This window comes from Haemaphysalis longicornis, unplaced genomic scaffold (genome assembly GCF_048455015.1).
Source record: "Haemaphysalis longicornis isolate Haplotype H1 unplaced genomic scaffold, Haemaphysalis longicornis Haplotype H1 scaffold_61, whole genome shotgun sequence".
NCBI lineage: Eukaryota > Metazoa > Arthropoda > Arachnida > Ixodida > Ixodidae > Haemaphysalis > Haemaphysalis longicornis.
This window is the reverse complement of record NW_027526409.1, coordinates 968,142-993,302: the sequence shown is the minus strand read 5'-3', so window position 1 is coordinate 993,302 and position 25,161 is coordinate 968,142. Positions and strand designations below refer to the sequence as shown.

At 48.2% G+C, this 25,161-nt stretch overlaps 1 non-coding gene across 1 annotated transcript; it reads left to right on the top strand.

Annotated features, from left to right (window-relative positions):
* Positions 1-10,813: 10,813 nt before the first annotated feature.
* On the top strand, positions 10,814-10,886 carry Trnai-gau (transfer RNA isoleucine (anticodon GAU)). Its single transcript has one exon. It is a non-coding gene; the product is annotated as a tRNA-Ile (tRNA).
* The last annotated feature ends 14,275 nt before the right edge of the window (positions 10,887-25,161 follow it).

Genomic DNA, 25,161 nt, shown 5'->3' with positions numbered 1-25,161 from the left:
GAATGTACTCCTATCTCCGCTCCTTCCTCACTCACCGAGTGGCTCGCTTTCAAGTGGACTCCCATCTGTCACCCCCACCACAGCACTCGAGGCACTCCTCAGGGTGCTGTTCTTTCCCCCGACACATACAAGCCCGACACAGCGCCATCGCTACCTGCCACTAAATAATTCACCTTCTGCGTCGTGTGGTCAATCGACGCGCGGGTCTTCGTGAAAATAATGCCTGCAGGGTTGCTCACGCGCTCTCCTTCAACAAGTTGTTGTACATCGTTACATCGGTACATCGTTACCTCGTTAACCAACACTCAACTCAATGCCCTGGTGGGACTCTACTAGGCAGCACTGAACCTCCCTATGATCACTTCTACTGATAAGCTTTTTACCACGGGCCTCTTTCATTCCCTTCGCTCTCTCTTCAATCTTCATCGTGATTCCCAGCTTTGTCGGCTTGCCCTTACCCATCAGTGTCAATGGTTACAGGTTAAGGCGGGTGTATCTCCGATTCCAGTCTCCCCCATTACCCCTCCCGACGCAATTTCGGCGCCCCACCTTCGTATCCTCCATCACCAGTCAAACACGTCCCCAGTCCTTCATGCTGGTCATCGTCATACGCTACACAGCATCATTCTCCTCTTGACGCGACCCAGGGAATTGCTAACACAGATGCGTACTTCGTAGCGCCTCGAGGCTGGTGCGGTAAACATCTGTACCACCCTCACCTTGCTTTAGCAGAAGCCCACACTTGCGCCCGTACATTGACCGTGCGGAAACAATGTCTCTTGAAGTTCTCGCCATTGCCCATGCCCTTCAGTCCTTTGCTTCTCTACCCCCCCGTCCCCGACTACACAGTCTTTTGTGACTCCCACGCCGCTATTATATACATACAAAATCGCCCACTACCTTCTGCCTTTCAACCGGAGGTCGAACGAGCGGTCTCTGCTCTACAGCCATCCATCGTTTACCTCCGTTGTGTCCTCGGACAATCCAGAACTGACGGCAATTAGTTGGAGCATCAACACACCCGCGATACTCTTTTCCGGGCACCGTTGATCACTGGCCCGGGCCCTTGGAGGACGCTGGGAGTCTCTCCCTGCGCCGTACCATCAAGGCGGTCTACGTTCAGCTCCGTCTAGACAAAAACCAATCGGATAAATGAATCACCCAAAGATTTATTGAAGAATCTTTCGAAACACTTTTGTTGCAAAATGCGGAATCCCCCCGACAGTGTTGGTCAGGGCGAAATCCTACAGTAAGTTAGACTGGCACTTCATTTCATAAGTATAGGTGACAGGGCTCCAAAGAGAGGCGCGTGGTTGCAGAAAGTGCCAAAAGATGGCGAGCGATTTGCGAACGCGGAAAATTCAACTGAATTTCATGTAGAGAGGTGTAAATTAAGAAACCTCGTTTGCCTTTTTATCGGCATGTTAGCACGGTGTCCTGAAATTGATTTTTGGCAATTGGATGGACAGCATTTGCAAGCAAAAACGAATTGGATAGATTAACCGGCTGTGCACTTATTCAGGAATGTGTAAAAACCCACTGTTTTCCCGAAATTTAGATTGTCCGTATTATATTGGTGCCATTGAAGAATGTTGTATAACAGAGTTTAGATATCTGAGTATGTTATTTATACCAACAAAAACCAGTTGAATATCTCAAATAGCCTGCGATAAAAAACAAATATCTCAAAAATTAAAGTACGGTGCGGTGTGATAGCGGTGGACAAGGAAGAAGTTGCCAGTAAATGTTGCCAGTAAAATGGAAGAAGTTGCCAGGAAGAAGTAGTTGCCAATAAAGTTGTTGGTTCGACGGATGCCATATCTCCTGCGTTACATATATCTATACCAACAAAATGAATTGCCCGACTGACTTACTGACTGACTGCCTCATCAACGCCCAGCCGAAACCGATATATCTAGTGATTTTAAATTTCGCGAGTACGTTTGCCTTTTAGCGTAGGGGATTTCTAAGGCGGGAGTTTCGCAAATTGCTCTCCAAGCAGAGCAAGAACGTAATTGCGTTTTCCGAAATTTGGGATTATCACGGTCACACGTTCCCATATCGAACTCTGTTTTGCTGATATATATAGCCTTTAGGTATATCTAAAAAGTAGTTTTAGGATTTCCCCTAACCAGCACTATCGGTGTGGTTCCGCATTCCAGAATAAACAGAATGTCCCTGAAAATTCAACAAGGTGGTGCGCTCTAGCGAGGGAGAGAGTGAGTGAAAAGCATTTTTCTGGGCCGGTGAAGTGGGTGTGCTTTCCTATTCTAGAAAGCCGTGTGATGAGCAGCCAGTCTTTGCTCTGAAGAAAACAGTGTCTGGATATCCAAATCACTGCTAGTCACCATGTTCTCCCACAGGTCATGGGTTGCAAGGGTAAATGGGACAAGGGGTAGATTGGGGTTTTGCTTGCACTCTAATATGATATCAGGAGGTGTGCGCTGTTTTAAATACAACTTCAATCGGCAAGAGATTGCGCTCGGAGGAGACGATGGAGGCCGGCTGAGTGAGGAAAGGTATTTTTACCCATGAGAAGTGCTGTCTCATTCGGTATGAACGATATTCATCGGTCATAGTGTTATGATCAGTAACATGGGCTCTCTACGGGAGGGGCGTGGTTGCAGAAACCCCAACAGGTGGCGAGCGCTGTGCATTAACGATTTTTCCGGCACATATTCTCTGTTATATTTATAATAAATGACAGGGCTCCCAAGGGAGGTGCATGGTTGCACAAAGCGCCAACAGATGGCGAGCGCTATGCGAACGCGGAAAATTGAACAGAATTATACGTCCAGAGGTGTGTAAATTAAAAAACCTCGCTTGCCTTTTGCTGGCATGTTAGGACCAAATCACGAAATCGATTTTTGGGCAATTGGATGGGCAGCATTTGCAAGCAAAAACGAATTGAATATATTAGCCGGATGTGTACTTATTGAAGATTGTGTAAAAACACTGGTTTCCCGAAATCCAGGTTGTTCTTATTATATTGGTGTCACAGAAAAATGTAGAACAGTCTTTAAATACCTGAGTAAGTTATTTATATCAACGAAAACCAGTTCGAGATCTCAAATGGCCTGCGATAAACAATAATATCCGCAAAATTATTTCACCGCTTTTCACTTTTAAAAATTTCATCCTTAAATATTTCACCAATATTAGGCTCCAATACAGTAATCACAATGTGATTATGAATTATGAAGCCGTTTGAACGAGCAGTTTGGCTATGCGTTGACATCCCCTGTTAGGCATTTTTCGGTAGTCAGGTGTCTCATTTCCAAAACTAATTTGGCTCTTTTACGGACGTTGCAGTGGGAAAGCCTTAAAATTGGTTTTCCGCCTATGTTAGAGTAACACATGTTAGCAAAAAACAATTGGATAAATGAATCAGTGAAACATTTATTAAAGTATTTTCCGAACACTCATTTAATCCCAAAATGCGGAATCACCCCGACAGTTTCGTGATGGCGAAATCCTAAACCTACTTTTTAGATATTCTCAAAGGCTTTATATACCAGCAAACACGACTTCGATATGTGAACGGGTCACCAAAAGAATTACGAAGTTACTAAAACACAACTCCGTGCTTCTTTTCTGTTAGGAGTGCAATTTCCAAATATCGCGTCTTTGTGAGCCCCTACGCTATTACGCAAATGTACTCGCAAAATTTCAATTACCTGCATCTACTGGTTCTCGTTGGGCGTTGAGTCAGTAATTTAATCAGTAAGTCAGTCAGCCAGTCAAGCTTTTCATTTTATAGGTGTAAATATATATGTATAGTGAATCAGAATAGGAAATGAGGGGCTCGTAGAAATAAAACAGAAATAAGGGTTGGCAGCCAAGAAAACCTCGGAAAGCAAAGGGGAGGTTGTGGTAGGTCATTGAAACAGATAAAGAATTTGGAAAGAAAGCAAGAAAGCGGAGAAAAAATGCCCTCCAGGTGGGATCCGAACCCACGACCTCCAGAATACCGGTCTGGTGCGATAACCACTACGCTACCGGCGGGGCGATTTACCCCCCCCCCCCCCCCGCTTTCTGATGTATTTATGTCAATATAATGTTTTTTCTGTGCTTGGGGGTGGTAGCCAGCGCAACTCTGACTTCTCGGGGTGAAGGGGACCTTCTTTTTAAATTCCCCGCCGTAACTCGAGTGTCTACGACATGTCGAGAATGGTCAACCAGCGTTAAACCCTCTTAAGCTCCCTATGGCACCAAGACTACAAGAACAGATGCCCTCGCTATGCATGTAGCGAATCAGAATAGGAAATGAGGGGCTCGTAGAAATAACACAGAAAGTGGTGGCTACCACCCCCAAGCACAGGAAAAAATTACATTGACATAATTACCCCAGAAAGCGAGGGGGAAAATCGCCCCGCAGGTAGCGTAGTGGTTATCGCACCAGACCGGTATTCTGGAGGTCGTGGGTTCGGATACCACCTGGCGGGCGTTTTTTCTCCTCTTTCTTTCTTTCTTTCCAAATTCTTTATCTGGTTCAACGACCTACTACAACCTCGCCTTTGATTTTCGAGGTTTTCTTGCTAACCCTTATTTCTGTGTTTATATATATATATATATATATATATATATATTGTCACGGCCCTCTTGACATTTCACATGGCAATGCACTGGATCACCTGGTGGTCAATCCATCGTACATTTCATCTATGGGTACGTGCCGCATCAGTGGGTCGCGCAAGGCAAGCCGAAGCGAAGACGAAGAGGTCGCGCAGAGACAGACTGGCTCGAGCTACGCTGGTACCCTCGGCTTCGGACTATACGCCTCATTCTTTGAAAATAGATCGCTTTTAAGCACAGCGTGTAAATAGCCCGCATCTGCCTCGTAACATCTTTTTGGTGGAGGTTGCGGTTCCCGTCCCTGTGCCTGTCAACAGCGCAGCAACACCACACCACGGATCTTCGAAGTGGGCGACACATTCGTCGACGCACGATGCCTCCTGCCAACGAGACCGCACCCGCTGCGCCCCTCATCATCGTTTCTCAGCCCCGTGACCCAGGCTTTTTCACCGGTGAGGACGACACCGACGTGGAAGAATGGATTCGCATGTTCGAACGTGCCAGCGCCCATAACAGGTGGGATGGTACAATAATGCTGGCTAACCTACCTTACCATCTAAGAAACACAGCCAAATCCTGGTATGACACCAACGAGCACACGTTGACCAGCTGGGACGTTTGCAAAGAAAAGATGCGGAAAATATTTGGCAGCCCCGTGGGTCGCCAGCTCGCCGCACGTCAACAGCTCGCTTCGCGCGCCCAGTCCACCACTGAATCCTATATCACGTATATACACGATGTTTTGGCCCTCTGCGGAAAGGTTGATCCCGAAATGTCGGAAGCCGACAAGGTAGGCCACGTCCTTAAAGGCATCGCAGATGACGCCTTCCATCTGCTGATGTGTAAGGATGCCGCTACAATCGACGCCATTCTTAACGAATGCCGACGCTTCCAGGAAGCCAAATGCCGCCGCATTGCCCACCAGTTTACTCGGCTGCCTCACACAGCGGCAACGTCGTCGTGTCAAGATGTGTCGGTGCCACCACGCACAACGCTGACGCCTAGCACGGAGGCCCAGACTGAGAGCCTGACGAAAATAGTACGCCGTGAGATCGAGGCTATGGCTCCAATTGCTCAGCACTGCGCGCACGACCGGAACGGCCCCACGATTTCTCTCATCCAAGCCGTCGTTAGGGACGAGATCACGTCCCTGGGCCTTCACTCAGTTTGTGCCTTGGGACGCCAGGATCCCTGCGACGGCTTCCGTACCCCTTCGCCCCGTACTGATGTCCCGCCGCGCTACGATGTTCTCCCGCGCTACCGACGACGCAGTCCTGGTGAATGGAGAACAGCCGATGACCGCCCCATCTGTTTCAACTGCCATCGCGTTGGACACGTCGCCCGTTATTGCCGCAGCAGCTGGTCGCCATTTAGCCGTCAACGGTTTCCCGAGAACAGCTACTCCGACGACTACCCTCGACGTTTTCCGCCACGTCCTCAGCAGCCCTTCGCACCCGACAACACACGACGCAATCTATCTAGCCGCTCGCCGTCACCTCAGCGCCGCCAGTCGCGTTCGCCGCAGCCCCGCCGCCAGACTCCGCCGCCCACTTTCTCGGCCTCCCTCTCGGAAAACTAGCCAGTGCAGCTCCCGGAGGTGATGCTGCATTAACGACCCGGCCTGCAAATCCTCTGTTGACTTCGGTTTCAAGACCCAATTTGATAGATGTTCACGTTGACGGGGTTCGTGTTAGTGCTTTAGTCGACACAGGTGCCAATATTTCAGTCATGAGTTCGAATCTTCGCCGCACTCTTCGGAAAGTTATGACGCCAGCGATATGCCGTGCTGTACGAGTCGCCAACGGAGGAACGACCACCGTAGCCGGAATGTGTACCGCCCGCGTCGCAATTGCCGGACACGACATCCCTGTCTTGTTCACCGTCTTGGAAACATGTCCTTACGACATAATATTCGGACTGGACTTTCTTACAGAACACGCCGCCCTCATTGACTGCGCCGCCGGGGTTTTACGTCTTGAGCTGCCCACAACACCCCTTGATGACATCACGCCCACTTACCGGCTTTGCGGCGCCGAACATGCTCGATTAGCTCCCAAGGCCATGACCTACGTGCGTTTATCGTCGTGCCCGCCAGTTCCAGATGGTGACTACCTTGTCTCGCCCGTCACCGATATACTCCTTGAACGCAACGTGACCCTTCCTTATACAGTCGTGACTGTCGCGAAGAACGAAATTGGCCTCCCATTTTTGAACTTCGGTTTCTCCACCCAAGTCCTTCCCCGTGGAATGTCGCTTGCTACACTGATCCCCTTGGCTGAATGCGAAGTTTCCGTGGTGACAACTGACGACTCTGAATCCTCTACGGATAGCCAACGGGACATTTCACGAACTACCGCTGATTTTATGGACATGATAGCGTCGGACCTTCCACCTCCGGAAGCCCATCAGCTCCGTTGTCTCCTAGCGTCATATCGGGACATTTTCGACTTGGATAACCGTCCGTTGGGCCAGACTTCCCATGTGACACATCGCATAAACACTGGTGATGCGACCCCTATCCGCCGACGTCCATATCGTGTCTCCCACGCCGAACGTACCGTCATTCAGCAGGAAGTCGAGAAGATGTTGCGGAAAGATGTTATTGAGCAGTCTTCTAGTCCATGGGCGTCTCCAGTCGTGCTGGTCAAAAAGAAAGACGGCTCATGGCGATTCTGTGTTGATTACAGACATTTAAACAAAATAACCAAGAAGGACGTTTATCCACTTCCTCGAATTGACGACGCCCTCGACTGCTTGCATGGCGCGTCGTATTTCTCGTCCATTGACCTGAGATCAGGGTACTGGCAAATTGCAGTCGACGCCATGGACCGCGAAAAGACCGCTTTTGTAACCCCAGACGGACTGTACCAATTTAAGGTCATGCCGTTCGGGCTCTGCAATGCGCCAGCCACATTCGAAAGGATGATGGACTCTCTTCTCCAGGGATTTAAATGGACGACATGCTTATGCTACCTGGATGACGTTATCGTCTTTTCTCCCACGTTTGAGACACACTTGCATCGCCTTTCCGACATCCTGGCAGTTTTTCGAAGAGCTGGACTTCAGCTAAATTCGTCAAAGTGCCACTTCGGTTGTCGCCAAATAAAGATCCTTGGGCACCTCGTCGACGCTACCGGAGTCCAACCTGATCCAGACAAAATACGAGCCGTAAAAGACTTCCCTGCTCCTCGATCGGTGAAAGAAGTTCGAAGCTTTGTGGGGCTCTGCTCCTACTTTCGGCGCTTCGTCAAGAACTTCGCTGAAATTGCAAGGCCCCTCACGGATCTGCTTCGGCACGATAACCAGTTTTCCTGGGGCCCTGAGCAAGCTTCCGCTTTTTCGACACTCGTCAATCATCTCACTAATCCACCTATTCTGGCGCACTTTGACCCTTCCGCTCCGACCGAAGTCCACACGGACGCGAGTGGACACAGCATAGGTGCTGTACTGGTTCAGAAACGCGCCGGCCTCGAACGAGTGATAGCGTATGCCAGTCGCCTTTTGTCACCTTCCGAGAGGAACTACTCGATCACCGAGCGCGAATGCCTGGCTCTTGTATGGGCCGTGAACAAATTCCGCCCATATTTATACGGAAGGCCTTTTTCTGCGGTAACTGACCACCATGCCCTATGCTGGCTTGCTTCCTTGAAAGATCCCACTGGTCGTCTCGGTCGCTGGGCTTTACGCCTTCAGGAGTTTGACTACTCCGTGGCCTACAAGTCTGGTAGGCTCCACAGCGACGCCGACTGCCTGTCGCGTCAACCAGTCGACCAACCTGATACAGCTGACAACGACCTTGATTCTTGTGTCCTTGCACTAACTGACTTTCTCAACATCGCCGACCACCAGCGTCGCGACCAATCATTGCAGTCGATCATTGCACGTCTCACCACCATGCCGTCAGACCCTGCATTGAACGCGTTTTTGCTCCGCGACGGCGTGCTGTTCCGCCGGAACTTTCGCGAAGATGGCCCTGACGATCTTCTCGTTGTTCCTGAACACCTCCGATCTGACGTCCTCCATCAGCTGCACGACGAGCCGACGGCTGGCCACCTTGGCGTCGCACGAACTTACGACCGTGTACGTAAGCGATTTTACTGGCCCGGACTCTACCGATCAGTCCGCCGCCACGTAACGGCATGTGACCTGTGCCAGCGTCGGAAAACCCCTTCTTTGGGCCCAGCCGGACTGCTCCAACCGATAGAGATTCCTTCCGAACCTTTCTTTCGGGTCGGTTTGGACCTGCTCGGCCCTTTTCCTCTCTCTCGTTCGGGAAATCGCTGGATCGCTGTTGCGACCGATTACGCGACCCGCTACGCTATTACGCGTGCTCTCCCCACCAGTTGTGCCACCGACGTTGCTGATTTCTTGCTTCACAACGTCATCCTACAACACGGTGCTCCCCGTCAGCTCCTTACCGACCGTGGCCGGTACTTCCTGTCTCGGGTTGTTGACGACCTCCTCCGCTCTTGCCACACGAAGCACAAGCTGACCACCGCCTACCATCCCCAGACTAATGGCTTGACGGAAAGGCTTAACAAGACCATCACCGACATGCTCGCGATGTACGTTTCCGCGGACCATCTGGATTGGGACGTCACTTTGCCGTATGTTACATTCGCATACAACTCATCCCGCCATGACACCGCCGGTTATTCACCGTTCTTTCTTCTCTACGGCCGTGAACCCTCTCTTCCCTTAGATACCCTACTTCCTGATGCGACACCTCTGACGACCGAATATGCCCGCGATGCTGTCGCTCACGCTGATGTCGCCCGCCAGGTTGCCCGTGCCAAGCTCGCGGCTTCCCAGTCTTCCCAGAAACACCGCTATGACGAGCAACACCGCACCGCCCACTTTACGCCCGGCTCCTTGGTTCTTGTCAGCACCCCTTGCCGCCGCATTGGTCTCTCCGAGAAACTGCTGCCTCGCTTCAAAGGCCCCTATCGGATTAAGCGTATGGTCACACCTGTGACGTACGAAATTGTTCCCGCCGCTCCTTCCTCACCGTCACTGGACCCATCAGCTCAACTCGTCCACGTCGGCCGCCTCAAGGCGTATTACTCAGCGGCCCCACCTGTTCCCTGACCCTCGATTTCAATAAGCACCGAGACGGCGCTTCTCCGCCGGAGGGGGGTCATGTCACGGCCCTCTTGACATTTCACATGGCAATGCACTGGATCACCTGGTGGTCAATCCATCGTACATTTCATCTATGGGTACGTGCCGCATCAGTGGGTCGCGCAAGGCAAGCCGAAGCGAAGACGAAGAGGTCGCGCAGAGACAGACTGGCTCGAGCTACGCTGGTACCCTCGGCTTCGGACTATACGCCTCATTCTTTGAAAATAGATCGCTTTTAAGCACAGCGTGTAAATAGCCCGCATCTGCCTCGTAACAATATATATACGAGACAGAAAATAGCGGTTGGCAGTCAGGAAAACCTCGGAACGCAAAGGGGAGGTTGTGGTGGGTCGTAGAAAGAAATGTGCGTTCCGAGGTTTTCCTGACTGCCAACCGCTATTTTCTGTCTCGTATATATATATATATATATATATATATATATATAAACACAGAAATAAGGGTTAGCAAGAAAACCTCGAAAATCAAAGGCGAGGTTGTAGTAGGTCGTTGAACCAGATAAAGAATTTGGAAAGAAAGAAAGAAAGAGGAGAAAAAACGCCCGCCAGGTGGTATCCGAACCCACGACCTCCAGAATACCGGTCTGGTGCGATAACCACTACGCTACCTGCGGGGCGATTTTTTAGTCAGAAAAAAAGTGGTGAAAAAATGCCCGCCGGGTGGGATTTTTGTTTCCTGCACTTGGGGGTGGTAGCCAGCACCACTCGGACTACTCGGGATGAAGGGGACCTTCTTTTTAACCCCCGGGCCATGACTCGAGTGTCTACGACATCTCGAGAGTGGTCGACCAGCGTTGAACCCTCTTAAGCTCCCTTTGGCACCAAGACTGCCAGAACAGAGGCCCTCGCTAAGCATGTAGCGAATCAGAAAATGGGAAATGAGGGGCTCCGTGAAGTAAGACAGAAAATAACGGTTGGCAGTCAGGAAAACCTCGGAAAGCAAATGGGTGGTTGTGGTGGGTCATAGAAAGAGATGGAGAATTTTTCGAGTCGAAAAGAAAGTGGTGAAAAAATGCCCGCCGGGTGGGATCCGAACCCCCAAGTGCAGGAAACAAAAATACCTTAAAATAAATACCCGAGAAAGTGCTGGGGAAACAGCCCCGCCGGTAGCGTAGTGGTTATCGCACCAGACCGATATTCTGGAGGTCGTGTGTTCGGATCCCACCCGGCGGGCATTTTTTCACCACTTTCTTTTCGACTAAAAAAATTCTCCATCTCTTTCTATGACCCACCCCAACCTCCCCTTTGCTTTCCGAGGTTTTCCTGACTGCCAACCATTATTTTCTGTCTTATTTCACGGAGCCCCTCATTTCCCATTTTCTGATTCGCTATATATATATATATATATATATATATATATATATATATATATATATATATATATATATGTATATATATATACATATATATATATATATATATATATATATATATATATATATATATATATATATATATATATATATATATATATATATATATATATATATATATATATATATATATATATATGTATATATATATACATATATATATATATATATATATATATATATATATATATATATATATATATATATATATATATATATCTAATTCCTCTTTGCTGTATTCTACGAAAGCCAACCTATTTTCCGACGCAGATCTGCTACGGCATCCTGTACGGGCAAGGATCCAAATCACTTGCCCTGAAACTTGGTGTTGCGGACACCCAAGCGAAGAAAATGATGAAGCAGTTTCAAGAATGCTTTCCTCGTAAGTATCGGCTACAGAAGTTGCTTACAAGACTTTACCTATATGAAACATTGAACAGGAATATTTCGTTACCTTTTTAGAAACACTGCAAGCTCAGGACCCGGCATAACCGGTTAGAGTTCTGGGCCAGTCGTTTTTGCAGGGCTTATAAAGCGGTACGGGAAATCGCCAAAGCTTGTTGCACGGAGTTGCGAAGAAAGAACACCTTCAGAGGAAGATATAGGATGCTTTAAAAAATGATAAAACTCAAAAGGTAAACAAAGAGAAAGCAAAATTGCTGGCCACGGGATGTTTGGCATGTTCAGACCGACACATGAGAACAAATTTTCTCTTCTGACAAACGAAAGCACCACAGGCGTACAAGTAGAAGCATTTCCGTCATCTAGCACTAACAGGAAGACGGAAGAAAAGATGAAAAATGAACCGCGGGTCATAGAAAAAGATGGATTCTCTTCAATCAGCCGGTATTTGAAAGTAGCAATCCCGAAGAAATGAATGAGCTTAGCCCAGAGATAAAGAGCACTGCACAAAGGATCGAATAAAGACATGCATCTGCGCTTGCAACATTGCACTAAAATTGAGAGTGTTAAGGGAGCAGAGGCATTTCCGCATATACAAATTGTGGTGGCTTTAACAGGACCATAGTGATTGACCTTCAATTAAATGCTGGCCTCGTGTTTAACAAACCGGATGAGATTCTCAAAGTAGCTGGGGGTATAACATCGCTTTGTACGCTAGTAGATGTCTTCACAGAAGACATATGATAAATTTAAGGCGGTGTCCCGACAGAGGTAAAAACAAGATCTTAAAGGTTGCAGAAGGACAGGGGGAAAGAGACGTCTGCACACGAGAGAAATAATGGAGGATTAAATGCACAAAACTTAAAAAAGCGTGACGAACTCGTCCTTGAACTCCCCGAACTCAATGAAGGCGCCACCCGTTGGGCAGGTGCTTTTCCGGCTCGAGAAATCAGCGACACGGCATTTTTCAGCATAACCCCTGCATAACACGGCATAACACGGCATAACACCATGCCAAACCCCGTTTGTGCTATATGTGTCTTAACGGTCCAGTTTTCTCGCTTTAGCAGCGGCATCGGGTGTCTATTGCTTCTATTTCAGTGCAAAAAAGCGGGAATTTTCTTGCATCGTCCGATTTTTTTTTCCCATTTTGGCCGCCCCCGGTTAATACCCATTCCATTTTGCAACGCGTACAAGCGGTAACACTAGTCAGGCAATCCGTTAATATGGGCAGCGGCGGGCGCGTAGGCAAAGGCAATAGACAGTTTTGGCATTCCGTGTGCTCCGTGCGTACCGTAGTACAGGGACCCGACTGCGCCTGCACGCGCAGGCAACACGAGGAGCACACGCCCCACCGTAATGAATGCTGAGGCATGGAGAGGGCCGGCCTGCGGAAGTAGTCCACCGTACTGGAACGAATGCGCAATTGCCAAGTAGGGTCCCGGAAACACGGTACGCACGGAATGCACGGAACAAGCGGAATGCTAGGACCTTCTAATATTCCTAGCGGATTAGGCATCGGTGGAGAGGCACAGCAACCACAGCCAAACGCTCTCTCACACGCTTTATTTTCTCGCTATGCCTACAGATAGACAGCGAAAGTTTTTAGGCGACATGCCTCGTTTGCATCGCTCACGCAGTAATACCACTCATCCACTAAACAATATTGCCGATGACGTAACAACAAGCTTGCAACATATTTTCAACGTGGCTTTGAAACAAAGGTATCCCTGGCCCGCCAACAGACAACCGAATTCCCTACCAGAAAAAAACCTCATGTAAAAAAATGATAGTCAAGGCAGATTACGACCCCTTTGAGCTCGTAAAGGGTTCTTCACCGAATAGTTCACCACAAAACGTGTTGTGAATAACTCGGAGAAAAAATATTTATCTAGTTGAAAGGTGGCCAAAGTAGTGCATTTATTCCCCTTTTCTAAATCACGCTTCGTGCGCTTTGGGAATTAGGATATGTAGCTTATGGCTAGAATTGCCATTGTGTTCGTGAAACAGGGTTAAATTTATATTGTTTAACACTTACGCATTTACCAATGCCTGAGCAGGAGATGAGGCATTGTGGCTAACGCAACTTAAGATGGGGGCGCCATAGCAACGTCATTATCTATCTTCTCTGTAATTTTCACTTTCCCTCCTAAGGTAGGGACAAACAATGGGCCAAGCAACAAACTTTTTACACACCGATGTGGGGTCAGCGGATCATGATGTTATACAACGGGTAATATATGGCTTCAGGTCCTGTGGCAGATGGGTGCACGTGACATCGGTTTCAGAGGACCGAAGCGATGCTCTTACAGGAATAATTGTGGAACACGGGAGAATTCTGGGAAACTAATAGGAGAAGCGGCTGTTTTGAATTAACTGAAACATCAATACCACTATCGTTTTCCAACCTACGGGACCAGTTGTCTAGAGGACAAAAGCAAATATCCCGGGCGATGGATATTTTAAAAAGGAGCAAACAAGAGCATGAACCAGGGATGGGCGTCCAGAAATGAAAAAGCGGGATACGGCCTTCCAAGTATGGAGGCATTCGAAGGAAGCCAGCAAGTGTAACCTTCCTGAACGCACCAAGGAAGATGACAGCGCCACGACTCTGGTAACGAAGGAGTGCCTTAAAACAGTAGTGCGTTCAGTATCGAGTAGTGGGTAGTAGTGACAAGCGATAGTGAGTTCAGCGAAAGCCCGCGATAATTTCAGGTATTTATTAATCATATATACTAATAGTGCTGGGCCAGACACCAATAGTAGAGCCTTCGGTGGGCGCCATGAAGCTAGTAGTATCAATATTCGGTGTATATTAGGCTGCGAGCGGTAAACACAAATCTCAGCGGCAAAAAAGAGCTCTGTAAATGGTCAAAAAAGAGAAAGGAATGTTCAAGCGTGGCTCGAAGGCCGAACAACTAGCTCAACTTAGCCGAAGGAGCAAAACGATTGTGCGATGCACGCAAGCGGGGTCGCTAGTGCATCTCGTGTTCTTGCACAAGATGTTCCCAGCAGAGCATGACACTTCATGCCCGTTTTGCACACGATCCGAAGGCACTCTAGCACACATCCTTGGCGAGTGAACTAAGCGAACGGACCCCACACCAGCCCTTAATTGTACTTCAGTCGCCTAACCCAAAAGAAAGTGGTTATGTGCAGTCGTACTCCTTTTGTCGCACTTGGTAGCCCGGAATTCAATCAGGGCATGTAGTAATTGTCGTGTTTTGAGTTTGGGCTGTACCACAACGTTCTCGCCAGACGATAATCTCTCCCGTCGAGCAGGAGAACTTGTTATCGTTCACGATCTCACTGGCGGCGGAGGAGCTCTGGTGATCCATCTTACGTGACGCGTGACTGTTCCTTTGGGCCTGCGCGAGTAGCTGTTTTGCAGTGGCCGGCTCCCACGTGTAAACAATTTGACCAGGCACATTCTGGAAATGAGACAAAGACAGCGGAAGCGCTTTCTTATGCGCAGTCGGGTAAAATTGAGGCCACCTGAACCGGCTCAGAACGGTCTGTGAACACGCACAAGACAGCGCTCTTCCGACTCATCTGAGTTCCTCATTTTCTAAACCATTTGGGAGGAGAAGTGTGACTGTAGACGTCACGTGATATTTTAGTAGGCTGAGCGCGTGCTTCCACCTCGCGGGTGGTGTTCTTTTTCAGCGTGTGCGATTGATGCTGTCTCTCGTACTGCACCAGGGCCACTAGAGTTGTTAGCGAGGCTAACCGCGTGATTTCGTAGCCACCGACGTAAGCAGCGGGTCTTCAGGTGTCGATGGGCGCGACGCAATTCTGTCACTGGCTATTTCCAGCTCTCTATCTTAGTAATAGTAGCGTGCAGATATCCTGGCACAGAAAGTCTTGTTCCTCGCAATTGTGGCGCAAATGGCCTATTTTTTCTCTCGAACCGTTCAGCTGCGCACTGAGCACAGCACTTCGTGTGTGACTACGGGTTGAAATCTGCACCGGGCATTTGACCTTGCCCTTTATTTTTCTCTGCGTTGTTCTAGGTTCTTGAATGGAAAATTGTGACATGCACCCACGCTTACACGTAGAATGTAAGAATTGTTGTAATTACCACTCCTGTTGTCCTAGCATAGTTTAAGCGCCCTAAACATTACTCTCTGATACAACCCCTCGAAGGGAGCTGTGAAGGGCGCTACCATTCAGTGAATAAAGCCTGCTGTATCTCGACTTTGTTTGAGTTTCTTTTGGTGACCTATTCAAATACAACTGCGTTTCCGGAGTCACAAAAACAATATAACGGCGACATTTTCAATGATCCATTCTGCTGAAAATCCCAGACATCATTGTAAATGTTGTCCGCTCCAGAAAATGCCCTCAGCAGCGGAAAAAATGAGAGAGAGAGAGAGAGAGAGAGAGAGAGAGAGACAGAACAACCTTTATTTTGACGAGCTCAATGCGATGCTTGGTCGCCTGTAACCTGGGGACCCTACTATAGTCCTCTAACTCCTGGTCTATGCTGGCTGCCTAGGCCCACTCCACCAGGCTTCGCTGGAGAGAGAGGTGCACGTGTGATCAGGCGGGATTTTAACCCGGATCTACATAGTAACAGATCAGTGCTTGCCAAAAAACGGTGCTATCTGTGCGGGTTGGCAGTGGTAAAAGGAATGTAATTGTAGTGGTTGTTTCTTTTCTCGTTGCACTTCAACACTGTAGTGATTGGCTAGTAACCGGGAGCTTTGGAAGAGCATGTTTCCGCATCCAAAACGTTTAAAATTATGCATTTGAAACATAAATGCATAAATAAAATAAACATAAATAAAAATGCTGTTGAAAAAGTAACCTGTGTTCTCTGGAAACAGGGTATACAATAGGCGCGACCTCAACGAAAACGAAAGCAGCCAAAATCAAATTGCAGCGACCCCACACAGAAACACTTCCGCTAAGATCAAAAGGCACTGACAAAAAGGAGTACGAAAACAAAAAACCTTCGCTCCACGAGATCGAAACCACCTCATTTTGCTGCGGTTTATCCCAACGCAAATATTCTTTTTATACGTAAACCTTGTTGTCGATAATTCTCTGGTATCGTCGGGAATGTTTATGTTCTTCAAATTCTGCCCACTCTACCGCAGAGTGAACAATGCACAGCCTTCTCACGTCGCGCAAGAAGGTGGATTGCTTGCAGTGTGCGAGTGACCGTACAAGCAATGTGCCGTAATGCGAGTGAGGACGTTGTCTAGCTAGCAGTATGGCGAGATGTATCGGGGCACTTGTGCGAGCGCGCGCTGTTGTCAACAGAAATGGTAGCAGAAGCTCCGTCGAAGAAAGGGAATCGCCGGAATGGTTTCAATCATGGAGGAAAAAAAGCTTAGGAGAGGCCCCCAGCTATCCCCGCGCATTGGCAAAAGTGTGGAGGAAGTCACGTGTTTTCGGCGGCCATTGGAAGTCGCGTTAGCAACGGCGTCCTAGCAACAGCCCGCCCGCCGTTCGCCAGTCATGGAGGAAAGGCAGCGCCTGCCTTGTCGTCCGATTGCAAAGATTGCTGCTTCGCTTTGCTGCGCTGTGGTCTTGCGGAACTCTAAAAGGATGCTGCGAGTTGCGACAGCTGCGCCGATGTGAATATGTCATTTAATTTCTACTTGCAAGTGCACCTTGTACCGTGTCAAGCTATTGCTGCAGATATCGTGAACGCGCCGTCCCGTCGTACGCGCGGACACCCGTCAGGTAGATTTTCGGGAAGTGATACACGGTGTGCAGTACGTAGGCGACTTGCAACCGAACGATTCGCAACTCAATTTTTTGGTTATCGCCGCTGCAATATATAGTTTGCTAGGCCGGCAATGCGCGGCAGTGCCTTTGCAACTGTTACAAGGTAGATTCCCAGTTGATATAATTCCATCGTCCTATTACCTTAGTAGGTGTCCGTCTGTTGACTGGAAGAGTGCTGGATCTGGAATCTGGATCTTTTTGTGGTCTCGCTCTGGATTTCGCTTTTCAACGCTTCATATACTGCGAGGTTAGTGTATGAACGTTTTCAACTGATATCACCTTGAATTTATTGACACTGAGACAAGTTGAAACTTGGCGAAAAAAAGTTTATTGACGCCACCCACCCTCTCATTTTTTTTTACTCAATAAAACGTTTTGCCTCCTCCTCCTCCTCCTTCGCAAAAAATTATATCGAAGGCACGCGAACAGCGGTAAAAACATTCCACAATTTTTTAGCGTGAAATCTGCATGAAGTACTGCTTACCTATATGTAGAGAACGGCCGTTTAATTGACTAGTCATCTCTGGGATTGCCAGTGAAACTGCAACGCAAACTTGGGCACTTTCCAGTCCGGTAGCCGCACGGCGTTCGCCCACTGTTTGCGGCGTTCTCCATCGCTTGGGAACCTATAAACGGCGGCGATTGCAAACAAAGGATGAATGCACACCAATGTACAGCAATACTTGTCAGCGGAATGATGCACTAACCGGTGGAAAGTGATCGCGACTTGCAGCCTGGCACCGAGCATTGCGGCATTGTTAGAGCGAGCCGCTTCGCAAACCTGCTGCGGCCACACTGAAGACGTGTAACAGTGTAACCGGTCACGCGCTGCAAAACGGCCTTCTACCTGCCTATCAGCTGATTTCCGCCGGCTCGGCGCTGGCAGATGCAGACGACAAGAGAGGCGATACAGGACGGAGGAGGCGGAGAAGGTGCACCGAGAGAGAGAGGCAAAAAGAGTCCGCCAATGGCATGGAGCGCCAATGGTCCGCCATTCGACTTACAGAAATGGCGTTTCCGGCTGCGCTGGGTGTGACGTCAGGGCCTCTCCTAATATTTTCTTTCCTCCATGGTTTCAATGTATAGACACTAACGTTTTCAGTGCGAATGCACTTTATAAGCGACCCCAAACCATCCACCGCCGGCGTCGGCGGCGGCGGCGGCGTCCGCAGTGCTCCTCTATATTTAAAAATGAAACAGCATCCGGCGCCAGGTTTCGATCCGAGGACTTTGCGGGCCGCAGCCCGACGCTCTACCGAATAAGCCACGGACGCGACGCTGATATCGGTGTCAGTAACGCGTCTTATATCTTTAACGCCGCTGCGCGCGTCCCCCTGCCCCTTCGCTCGCTCTTCCGCTCTCCTCGCTGGCTGCAGCTGCGCGCGCACCCCTCTCTCTCGCGCGCCCGCCTTCTCTCTCAGTCTCCCGTCGAGAGCGGGTCGTGCGATGGATAAATACCCCTCATAGCATCACCCCGTGCATTCGCACTTAACCATGTTCACCCTCGGTGAAATGCTTGGGAGTTTTTTAGAGTCTTTTTGCCCGAAAAGGGTGTACAAATCTTGTCCCGTGGCGCACCCCTTCAAAATATGTTTTGGCTAAAATAGATTGCACGGATGAAGAAAGCGTTTTCTTCTGGACATCCTAAAAAGGATGTAACATTGTTTAACACCCTCAAACTGGCGTAAGGGCAGCACATCTACGCGTGAGAATTTAGATCGGCCACGCACAAACCATGATATACAGACAAATTCAACAAGCACAATTACCCCTGGACTGCTAATGAATTGAGCAAGAAAAACTAACGGGATGAATGGGGAGAGAGGGTAAATACAACTGGTCCTTTTGGTTTTCTTGACAAAGCGGAAAGACCTCCGAAAGAGTGGTTGCTGTGGTTGTCGCAAAAATCAAACCTTTTAGCGCTAATTCGGGAATTATACGCTTTATTGTGAGAATATACAAGTCAACATGGCGATTTCCAAAAACGTTTTAATCGTGAGGTATTGTTCAATAAGTCATATAATGTTAATAAATACCCAACACCTATTCCACGCCATTTCAACACCCACCAAGAAGGGTGCTGATTATTTCAATACCCTTTTCCCACAACGTGGTAAAGCTACTAATTTGGGTGATCGAAACTTGGAAAAAGGGTCTGAAACCCGCCAACTGAGCAAAAGTTTGTAAAAGAATCCAAATCTGGTGGTATTTTATCCCCGTTTACACGGGTTGTCTGAACATTTTCTACTAGCGGGGGGATTTTTCGTAGCTCACGATGTTTAAAACAATATGAAATCCATAATTTATTACCCACGGAGATGTTGAAGCTTTTGCTAGTTTCTGTGGAGCTGGGAAAAAAATACTAAGAAACAGGGCGCGGTAACCACTTTTCATCTGGCGAACCCTTCGGACTGAATACGTGTTGACCACTTCAAAGGAACCATCGTAATAACAGAAGTTACCAAAGGAGCACACTAACCACTTTGTCCGTGGGCAATAAACCACAGAGGGTGCGGGCCTAACGCTTCAATCACCATCACCATCGTTGTCATCATCATTAGAACGCGTGCATCAGTTGGCTCTAGCACAAGGCGCTTAAGCGTATGCTACCACTAACTGAAGAAGTCAGCTAAGGTTATAAACGCGTTAATCCAGTTAAATAGCTTTCACACGCCTGTGAGTGAAGACGATCTACTCGCTGGGGAGTAGCAGACATATTGAAGGCTGACCTGGCTTTTACTTCTGTGCGGACTAATGGCAAATTCTTCCGCGGATTTATATTCGTTTCTCTGTTATACGCTGGGCTTTTCGGATTGCGTTATTTTATTTTTGTGGTGACTCAGTGGCCCGTATCACGGCATATTTATGAACTCTTCCGTTCAAGTATCTTGCGCCTCGGTAGGCTTACAATATTATGAGAAAATCGCTTTGCATGCAATCTTTAGGCAAAGAGTGGGAGACATCCCCGTGGCCATTGGTCTGTCAACCAGGCACTAATTTGGAGAAAGAACTTCTAGTTTATACAGGTTGACCTCCAAGGAGCTAATAGAGAGAGAGAGACAGGAGGCTCTTTATTTGAAGAGAAAGCCGATGTATTTGCCGGAATCGCGACACCGACATGCTACTCGACGAGGGAAGGGCGAGGGGGAAAGAAAAGGGCCCATAGATTGCAGTGCAGAAGAAAGAAGAAAGAGAAGAAATATAATAAGACAGAAAAATAGAAAAATGACGTTCAGTTTGTGAGTAGTGGGAATAAAAAGACATCCCCCTCGCGAGGGGCACGATCAAATGCACAGCATTTCCGAGGGGGTGCGCCGGCAAGTCGTATCTCTTGATCGCGGGACCCGTGTCGCCATCTTTTGGAAGCGCGGGACAACTTGTGGCGCTTTCGAAACAAACGAGAAATGAGTGAAGGATATAAGGCGCGTTCGGTGCATCGAAATCTGTGTCGGTTTCGTGGCTCGGTCGGTTGTGCGCCGGGCACCTTGCGTTCCGCCCGCGGCGTCATGAGTTCGAAACCGGGCGCCGGAAACTGTTATTTCTTCCTGGCTGCGGACTACGACAAGGCGCGCCTGCGGACTACGACAGGGCGCGCATGCGGACTACGACAAGGCGCGCATGCGGACTACGACAGCGCACGCCAACGCCGCGTGACATTGTGAGTTACTAAAATGCTATGCATTTAAAAGATCTGCACTGCCTGTAAAGGGTGCTCCACCGCAAATAGATTCATTATAACAGTGAAGCCGGCTTTCGAGACTCTTCTAGTGTGACCACAAGGGGTGCATGCGTATGCACATGGCTTACTATACCATTTTAAAGGTACTAGTCTTTTGGGCAACCAAACGCAAATTAACTTGGCGCTGCTTGCAGTTGTTTCCCTCTTGGATCCGCTGTTAGTCTGGGGGACACACACGAACAGCCTTCTTAAATCCGGCTGAACCTGGCCTAATTCCTCACCAGGTAGCCTAGCCAAGTAAGAAGATCGCAAAACCTAACAAAACTTACCAAAGGCTAGCAAAACATCGCCAAATTGAGGAACACCGGAAGAAGCTAGTTCGACCCTCAGCACGGCCGTTTTTTGCTGGCAACTCAACGCCTATTTCACGCCCTTTCAACACCCTACAGAAAACCAAGGGTGCTACAGTCGATCAACACCTTTTTCACCACGCAAAAAGCGTGTAAAGCTGCAAATATAAGGTGTTCGAACTGAACAAAAACGGCGTAATGACTTATCTCACTAATACCAGACTGTTTAAGGAAATAAGGGCGTGAAAACGTTTAGTGTGTATATATAGTTTTTTTTTTAAGTTCAAAGAGATGTTTTACGTGCCGCAGCTACATTTGGGCCGTGACGCGCACGGTATTGGGAAAGAGCGATCAAAGCAGAAGAACATTTTTTTTTTGCTTTTGAACATTTTTTACGAGTAGGAAGGAGGGTACGAGGGGATGAATTGTACTTCGCATTGCAATTATACATCATGGACTTAATCAACCGCTGAAAACCTTTTCCCCACTTTTTGAACACCCTACCGAAAGCTAGGGGTGGTAAAGTTGGTCAACACCCTTTTTTTCACACAAAAACAATGTAAAACTATATATCAGGGTGTTGAGATGAAAGAAAAAAGGTGTAATTAGCTCCCAACACTATTTTTCTACTTACGCTACATACGCTACATAAAATGAGGGACAAAACGTTTTTTGTGCAGTTCTATCTGTACTGACACAGTCACCACCTCATTCCTCTGCAAACCCTCCGAGTGGGTACGAGACTGACAATTCAAAGGCATAATCATGATCATCGTCGTCTTCATTAAAGCACGCGGATAAATTTGGTTTTGCCGCAAGGCGTACCGGCATACGCCCCCATGTAATGAGGCAAGTCAGCCAGTACAATCATGAAAGTTGCTGAAGCCTCATTACATTTCATTTTTTGTTCTTCACCCATTAGCCAAACCAGCTTTGATTTACGAAAAATGCAGCAACAAGCTCCATGATAGTATTTCTGGTCGCGCCTTCTATTTTGCTTTAAACGCCGCAGGTGTGAGCACCTATCGAAAGGACTTGGTGGACGAAGCAAAAGTCACGTGCGAAGTGCAAACACTCCTGGGCCGCAGGCGCCGTCTACCGGAACTAGAGAGTAACGAAAAGAAGAAGAGGGGAAAAGCCGAGCGCCAAGTGTTCAACACAAAGATTCAGGGCAGCGCCGCTGATATATTCTTCAAGGCACTCCTGGCCATCGACGAGGCTCTTTGCGAGAGATTTGGCCTAGAACTTCTCCGATCGGGACAGCAGCAAAAAGGTGCGGTTACTCCCTACGTCCAAATCTTCTCACCCTAAACTGTGTTTTTATACAGTCAGTGCTCTCTGTATTTTTCCATCGGCTGCCAACCTTCCGACAAGAATTTTCGGCTTCGTCAGAGCGACAGAGGATATTTTTGGTAAACCTTCGATCGCCATATACAGTGTTCCAACCCACCTCTTTATCTCTAACTTGCTTTTTCAGAGAAAAATCCCGCGAAAGAGAAAGACGGGTGAATTGGCGAGAGAGAAACATACCCTTGTATTCTGATCCGTGCCTCCACTCGAGCCTCCCGTGGAGGAGAACCTTGAAATCCCATGCGATTCAATTGCGATCATGCGATTTTTCCCATGCGAAAGCATCGCACAATCCCCCCTCAGCGGAGTGTAGGGAGCAAATAGAGTGGAGGAGGACCTCAGAATACGGCTGGTAGTGTGAGACTAGGTTTGGTTTGAGAAGGGGGAGATAATGAGAGAGAACAAAGTATGTAAAGGCATGGTCATCGTCAGATGCAACACGGCAGTGCGTAGCCGCGCTCTACGGAGCGCCACAAGAGACGCCGCGGGAATCGAGGCGCACATGTGAAATTACCCAAATTGCTGCCAGATGTGGAGATAGCTTGTACTGCTTGCGCAGGGGCCGCAACTTTCCTGCAGCAGCAGTGGTGGCGCTCCGCGGAGTGACACCAAGCGCTGCCGTGTTGCTTCGAACACTGGCCGCGCCTGTACCTTCAAACAAGCTGCAGCTGGACAGAGAAAAGCGCGATATAATCTGGTTTCTGTCAATAGCACGGGGACACCGTCTATTTAAATATTGCGTGCTTATTCCCCATTCATCAAGGCCTCTCGACATGCATCACTAGGCCTTTCGCAGTCAACCTCCAACCGCTCCTGTTATCGGCTGCTGTACTTCAATCTTCGCCATCCCCCCCAAATTTCCTTATTTTATCTCCCCATCGTCTAATGGCCTGCCCCACGCCCTAAACCCGCCTAAGTTCATTTCTTTTTCGTTATTTGGACTATGATATCTTCTACTCTAGTTCGCTAATACAGAAAGCTCGTTTGCTGTACCTACCTTTATTCGTTCCATGTCTAATTGAGCCGATCTAAATTTGCTTTCCAGTTATTTGGTAAAGCACCACGTTTGAGCTGCATTGTCATGAGAGATAGTGTGCATTGGTTGTGTATTTTTGTTTTCAGTGATAGAGATAGTTTAACCTTACTTACCTGGGAGTTCTTTCCGATTGCGCCTCAGCCTTTTCTCTCTTGGTTGAGCTCAGCACTGACTACCTGTGCGAGGTAGTTTTATTCTTGTGCTTGTTCTAGCGTTTCTTTGTATGCTGAGGGCGCTTTATCCGTGGTTATTCAGCATTACGATGGATTTGTTCGTATTTATTTCTAGCGTCACGGCCGCGCTTTTTAATTGTAGCTCCTGATGCATTTTTTGCAGGAGTTCACAGCCTCACTCAACGAGAATGTGTTGTGTGCAAACCTCAAATGGCTCAAGTGTCATACGTTTATCCTATATACTGCGTTTTCCCGCTTAAGCTTTCTGAATTCCCCCTTCGACATGCTGTGAATAGTTTTGGCGGTATGGTATCTTCCTGCCTTACTCGCTTTCGGATTGCCAGTTTGTCGCTTTGCGGGTGAAGGATTATCTTGTCAAAACATCCCGTATTTAAGTCGTCTAGAAATGTTATGTAGTGCTCTTTTATTCACCGGTCTTTTAATGCTTCCAGCAGGGCTGCGGTGTGTATTGAGTCAAAAGCTTTCGCTGACTTATGAGTGCTATGTAAAAATGGTTGTCTTACCCAGGATATATAAACACACAGTGGTCACATAAAATCTATTTTTTCAGTTTTACTCGCAAACTATTTCGAAGTGCTTGAAGAGACTAGAAGACGTTTTTGTTTTTGGCAGTGTCTTTGTTGGGAAAGGTACTCCTGCTTGAGAGAGAGAGAGAGAGAGAGAGAGAGAGAGAGCTCTTTATTAGATGAAAGCAGAGAGGTTTGCCGGCATGTTCCCGCCTGCATGCCACTCTGCGGGGATGGGGAGAAGGGAGTAAAGGCCCTAAAAGAAGTAGGGCAGAAGAAAGAGGGGAAAAGAAGAGATTAAAAGAAAAATGAACACGAAGCTTTGCGTGGTGACTTAAAAGTCCACACGATCTGACACGTAAAGCTCTAAATTGTCTCTGCGAGGCCGATTCCGCGTAAATAGTCCAATAAAGCAACCAACACTTTTCTCTGGGACGATGGAGAGGGCCAGGGTCCAAGGAGACCTTTCAAAGATATAGATGCGTTGTTGAGGCACTCAATCTTTTCTGCGAGGTGAGTTCTTTCTTGGATGTATGCCGGACACTCTAGAAGGACGTGCTCTACTGTTTCGGGCATTCCACAATTATCGCAATAGGGGTTTGCAGTTAGACCGAGGCGATGGCGGTAAGAGTTCGTGAGCGCTGCGTTGAGACGGAACCGGTGGTAAAGGGTTTCAAGCTTACGTGGAATCCGCTCTGGTAGCCTCATTCTGAGTCCAGGGTCTATATGGTGCAGGAAAGGGTGCCGAGTTTCGGGACAAGACCAGAGGCGGTTTCGCTCCGCTAAGGCAAGCTCCTTCACTAGCGCCGCGGCCTCGTG